Below are 6,580 nucleotides of genomic sequence, written 5' to 3'. Positions count from 1 at the left end.
TCATGTTCAAGACAACTGAAAAAAGTTAGACAAGAAACTGCTCTCTCTCTTCTCCCAAATAAAAATAGTCTCTTGATGAAGCACCAATGCAGATTTTTACTTAAAATCTTTAAATCCAAAATGCTATAGGAAATTTCAGTTTCCACATGCATGGTGCTTTCTGTCTGCAGTGATAGAAAATTATTTAATAATGTCATCTTCTCTTAAGGAAAAGGAGAGTTTGTGGTAATTTCTCAAGGTAAAGTAGGAAAATGTAAGTTTTCATATACTCTTGAATGAGAAATGAGCTCTAAGGCTGCGTCTAGACTACAGGCTTCTTTTGGAAGAAGCTTTTTTCAAAAGAGATCTTCCAAAAAAATTTCTTCTGAAAGAGAGTGTCCACACTGCAAAAGTGCATTGAAAAAGTGATCTGCTTTTTCGAAAAAGAGTGTCCACACTGAATAAATGCACTCTCGCATGTAAGCTGTGATTGCTATTGACGGAATTGCCACCAGGACACTTGTGTTTTTTCCTCTTTCCTCTTCTTCCGAAAGAACTCCCTCTTCCACATCCACACACACCTTTTTGCAAAAAAGCTTCTTGCTCATAGAATTAAGATTACCAATGCCGGAAAAACCCCTCTATTCTTTTGATTTTCTTGTGGAAGAATGCAATTGCAGTGTGGATGTTCCTCAAGTTTTGTTGGAAAAACAGCCTAAGATTGGGTTGTGGGAAGGTACGAAAAGAAAAACATTCCAGGGAAATTCCTTAAAATAGCATAATTTTTAAAAGGGCAGCTGCTATGCAGGGAAAACTTAGCATCTTCCTTGAGGAAAAGTTTATTGGGACAAAGCCACCAAAGAAGAAGTCTCTATGTGGAGACTACAAGTAGTGGAACTAAGAATTACTGGCCTGATCTAGATGGGGAATTTCTCTGCATGATAGTTTCTAGACAGAGTAGATCCATAGAATAATGGCCCAAAGAGATAAAGCTATTTGAAGCTACCCTATAAATAGGTCTATAATGGATACCATCCCCCAATTATTTTTTTAGTTGAAGGAGAGGCACATTGACTATATGTCAAAGCATTATTTTAAAGTATTATCAATAATTTATGTATTTTCTTATTAGGCATATACATTTTCAGTTATTTGGTAGTATTGTTTCCAGATATCATGGAAATCTGGCATAATTCAGCATTACAAAACAATTTCTGTATTATATTGGATGAGAAAATATAACAACACCATATTACCTAACACTAAGGCCATATCTACACTGCAGGGAAGATTGAAGCTGCTGCAATCAATCTTCCGGGGTTCAGATCAGTGGATCTAGTGAAGACACACTAATTTGAACAGAGAAGATGCTCCTATAGATGCTGGTATTCCTGCCCCTACAAGGAGTAAGGGAAGTCAAAGGGAGAATTTGTTCCTGTCAACCTCCTGCTGTGTGGACAGTGCCAAAATTCGATTTAAGATACTTCTACTTCAGCTATGCAATTAATGAAGCTGGAGTTGCCTATCTTAATTCGAATTTATCCCCTAATGTAGACCTAGCCTAAGAAAGCTCCCTTCATACAAGAATCTCCAAGGACTTTCCAAAGGTGGGCTAAGTATTAATATCCCAATTTGTATGGACAGGGAGACTGAAGCCAAGACAAATTAAGTTACTTGCCCAATGATACACATTAAGTCAGAGTACTACAGTCAGAACTATCATTCAGAATTTTTGGTCCCTAGTCTCCTGTTTTAACCACAAGACACATTGTCTCACTAATACATATTGTAAAATATTGATAAGGGAAGGCCAGGGACACAAATAGAAATCTATCACAAGCAAATTAAGGAGATTCTAAAAATACATTTGGAATAAAATGAATCCTGACAATGGTCTTGATGGAAATGATAGAATTATTAATAATATTGCACAAAAGGTAAAATATTCAATATATGTTTCTGTTCTGTATTTGGGGAAGAAACAGATGATACAGTTTCAACATATGGTGATGAGAACACTCTTTCCATCCCAATATTTCTTTTGATGATTTTAAACATATTAGACATTTTAAAATTAGCAGATTTAAAGAACTTGCATCCAAGAGTTTTAAAAGAGCTGGCTGAGAAGGTCCCTGTTGGTTGGGGCAGCGGGGGGGAGGGGGAGGGGGAGCAGGAGAGACAGAGAAGGCTCCTGATGGCTGGGGAGGACTTGGGGGAGATAAGGCACCTGGCAACCAGGGAACAGGAAGGGGGGAGGAAAAAAGGCGTTTCTGGCTGCGGGGAGGGGGCATGGGAAGAAAAAGCCCCACCAGCAACGGGGGAGAGAAACTCCCTGCCCTAAGCCTCTCCTCACCCCCAACCCTCACTCTTGCACTGCCCCGCCCCCATACACCCTCCTGCCCTGCTCCCTCTCATGACCAAGACCCTGCACAGAAAAACCCAGGCAACTCTGGGTAAGTCTTCTAGTGGATCTATAAACACCACAGTTGTACTGCTAGAGAGACAGCTCTATCAACCCTTGGTTAGAGTAGACAAATAAGTCAGGAGAACTGAGTTGTGCTGTAGACTCTGGCCTCTCCTTGCTCTTCAGTATTGGATAAGACTGTCACAGGGTAGTAGGCCCTTCAATAGAAAATGAGCCCAGCCATTACTACCTCCCAGCTAAAACTGATCTGTGTAATTATAAAAGCCAGCAAGCAGGCCAGTGTGGGGGCCGAAAGCTATAAGAGGCATATGCAGAAGACTCTAGTGCAGCGTTTCCCAAACTGTGGGCTGCGGCCTGGTACTGGTCTGCGGGAAAAAAATACTGGGCCTCAGCATGGCTGATGGCTGCCGGCAGGGCCGGCCTTAGGCTGATTTGGGCCCCGCGCCCCTGAACCTGGAAGTGCCGGTGAGTTACAGAGCCGGGGGTCCTGCTCCACCAATATGTGGAGCTGGGTCTCTCCCCCGGCTCTGCCTGGAGCGGGAGCGGGCCCGGGCCCAGGCCCCGCGCGTCCTCCCACCCCGCCCCAAGAGCATCCCCGCCATGCGCGGCTCCTCCTCACCGCCTGCTGCTGCCTATGTGCGGCGTTGCATGTGGGCGGGGAGGATGCCCAGGCATGACGTGATGTCATGGCCCAGGATTTTAAAACTCTTTGGAGGCACGTGGCGGGGCCATGATGCCTGCGGAGCAATGCTGCCTCCGGTGCAAGCCTCTGGGGCCTGAGTGTGGCCTCTGGCCCCACAGTGTGGAAGGTAGAAGGTAGGGAACAGGCTTGGGCGGCGGCGGTGGGCTTGGGCGGAGGCGAGGAGGTGGCAGTGGCAGCGGGGGGTGGGAGGGAAAGGCACCAAGGGACAGGGTGCAGGAGAGAGAGACAAATGCCAGGGGGCCAAGTGCAGACAATGAGGGAAAGGGCAGGAGGGGAGGTGTCAGTGGGAGGGGGGACAGGATGATGCTGAGAGAGGAGAGGAGAGGGGAAGGGCATTGGGGGCTGGAGGAGGAGGTGCTGGGAGAAGGCTTGAAAGAATGGGTGGGCACGAGGAAGGCCAGGATGGAGCAAGTCATATGTGAGGGCACAGAGGGGCAGGAGGGGAATGGGGCAGAGAGTGGTGAGGGGGTGGGAATTAGGGAAAAAGGGGGCAGGAGCAGGGGCAGTAAGGGAAGGGGGAGGTACCAGGAGGGTGCAGGGCTAAGGGAAGGTACAGGTGCCAGGGGATTCTGGGGTGAGGAGGAGGGGAGAGCTGGCCACTGGAAGCAGCACTGGACCGGGGAATCAGGGCAGGCTGGGGAGACTGGGAGGCCGGTGGAAGCAGGGCTGCCGGGAGGTGTGAGGTTGGGGGCAAGCAAATGGCCGGGGAAAATTGGGGGGGGGGAGAAGAGAAGCAGCTGCCGGAAGGAGGACTGGACGTGGGCAGCAGGGCTGACCAAGGGAGATTGGGAGGAGATGCGGGGGACAACTGGCTGCCCGGGAGGGGGTTGGGGGAAGTGGGGCTGGCCAGAGGCGCAGCAGGGGGGAGGAATGAATCGGCCTGCGGGGAGTGGGACTGACCCAGCCATATGTAGATCTTGGGGCGCTGCCCCCATTCCTCCCCCCCGCAAAGCACAAAGCATGAGTTAGTCCGGCCCAGGGATTCTATTGTCCCCCCCCCCCACACACACACACCCCTCTAGTAGTTGCGAACTGTCTGGCTGGTAGACACACTCATGCAGCCTGAGCACATTTACCAGCCAGGCAGTTCGAAACTACAAACTGATACATCTAATAATAATACAACTTACCTGTGAGAAAATACCAGACTTGTTATATGTCTGGTATTTTCTCAGTTTATTTTTTATGTGTTTATATTTTTGGGCTGCAAAAAGCAGTATTGAAAAAAAAAAAAGGGTTCCAACTAAAGTAAAATGTTTGGGAAACCCTGGTCTAACTAGCTTTCTGTCTCTTACAGTCCATTTATCCAATCCATATTCCTTAACTTGATGGCAAGAATATGGTGGGTGACCATATCAAAAGCTTTGCTAAAGCTGGCACTGGGGGTTTGGGGAGGACCAGAAACAACTTATTTGAATATTCATCATTTGATAAATGAATATGCAAATATGCAAATGCACATTACCAGTCCTCCAAAAGTTCATGAATGGATTTACTGGTCCCCATGTCAAAAAGTTTGGGAACCCCTGCTCTAGTGTAAGGTATCTAGACTCTAGCTAACTAGATGCTCTGTGGCATGGGAATCATAGCAGACAGAGAACTGTGGAAGACAAGGAAGCCCTTGGGTCAGGGGAAAGGTAGCTATGAGACTTATTCTGAACTCTTTTATTTTGGGGTTTGTTACAGATTGTTGGTGCAACCAACAAATGTTGTCCTGAAGAAAGGGTCTTAATGAACTTTGAAGTGTGAAGTGGACTGGAAAGACTGAGCAACAGCTTACCAAGATGCTCAGGATCTGAGTCTTCTATCCATTCCATCAAGTTTTATACTGATGTTACTCATGAACAACACTTTAATGTGAATAGAGATTGAAAAAATATTGTTTATTTTAGAAAGGAGACGAATAATAGGAGATATGGTAAAAAAAAAAATCAAGAAAATGTCCCATAGGGGAAGTAGGTTGGGTGGCTTGGGTTTTTCATTTTCACTTCATAGGAGTTAAGGGACATTTGGTGAATTTGAAGGACAGTACATTCATACCTGATTAAAGGAAATATATTTTCATATAGGCTGTGTCTACACTGGCACGATCTCACGCAAAAGCGGCTGCTCTTACCCAAAAACTTGCTGCCTGTCTACACTGGCCGCGTATTCTTGTGCAAGTAAACTAACATTCTAATGTATAAAATCAGGGCTTCTTGCACCAGAACTCTGATGCTCCCGCTCAGAATGAAGCCCTTTTGTGCAAGAGCTCTTCCAGAAGAGGCCAGTGTTGACAGGCAACATGAATTTCTTGAGCAAGAAAGCCCTATGGTTAAAATGGCCATCAGAGCTTTCCTGCACAAGAGAGTGTCTATGCTGGCATGGATGCCCTTGCACAAAAGCACATCTCTTGTGCAAAAGCACATGCCAATGTAGACGCTCTCTTCTGGAAGAGTTTTTGCAGAAGAAGTCTTCCGCAAAAGAGTTTTTGTGTGAGAATGCGCCAGTGTAGACGTAACCTTAGTGCGTAATGAAACTATGGAACAAGGTATCACTGAAGTCAAACACTTTGATTGATTAAAGAGATTAGACGTCTATATAGCCAACATTGCTATTCAGAATTATCAATATTAATGCTATTGTTTTTGAAGGAACACAAAATATCATTCTTCAGGTTGTAAAATAGTGACTAATTATTAGGGACTAGATTTTTCAGGGGCAAAACATCCCATATATTCCTTCTGGAAGATTTCTTAAAACTTCTTCTGAAGCTTCTGGTGCTAACCACTTTCAATCACAGCAGACTGGATCAGAAGTCTGGTCTAGTATGTCTATATTTTGATGTTGTTATCCCCTTGAGGCAGTCCTTTTAAATTAAAGTTGATCTATTGTCTTGCCTTGCAATGCTGGTCCTTGCTTCTGCACCTTTTCTGCTCATACAGGATGCCATCACTAGACTGTTAATTCAGCACCTTCCCTGAATGGTAAATGAGCTTTCAGGGTGGGGGTTTTTTGGGGTTTTTTTTGTAATTTATTCATTTATAATAGGCCATCTCCTCTCTATGAAGTACCTGGGGCACCAAACAACATTAAACACATAACACAAGCTGCTATCATTAAAACTTCGCTAGAGAAGAACAAATTGACTAAGGTCTGACAATGGAACATGGAGGCATTAAGAAAAGCTTATGCAAACCTCATGGTGGTTCTAAATCATGGCGGGGCAATAAGCAGTCAATTCACCAGGGTTAGCCACTGGCAAGCAGCCGATGCTACATTTACCTGCATGACTGCAAATACAACTGCTTGCAGCTCCCGTTGGCCACAGATTGCTGTTCCCAGGCAATGGACCACAGATCAGGACACCGCTTCCTATAGCTCCCATTGGCTAGGAATGGCAATTCGTGGTGAACAGGAGCTTCAAGAGCCCATACCCATGGAGGCACAGGTAAATAAAGTGCTGGTGGCCTGCCAGAGACTAACCCTGGAGA

The sequence above is a fragment of the Pelodiscus sinensis genome, chromosome 3 (assembly GCF_052426305.1).
Source record: "Pelodiscus sinensis isolate ZL-2025 chromosome 3, ASM5242630v1, whole genome shotgun sequence".
NCBI classification, from domain to species: Eukaryota; Metazoa; Chordata; order Testudines; family Trionychidae; genus Pelodiscus; species Pelodiscus sinensis.
The sequence above is the reverse complement of the archived record's forward strand: the minus strand, read 5'-3'. Positions refer to the sequence as shown.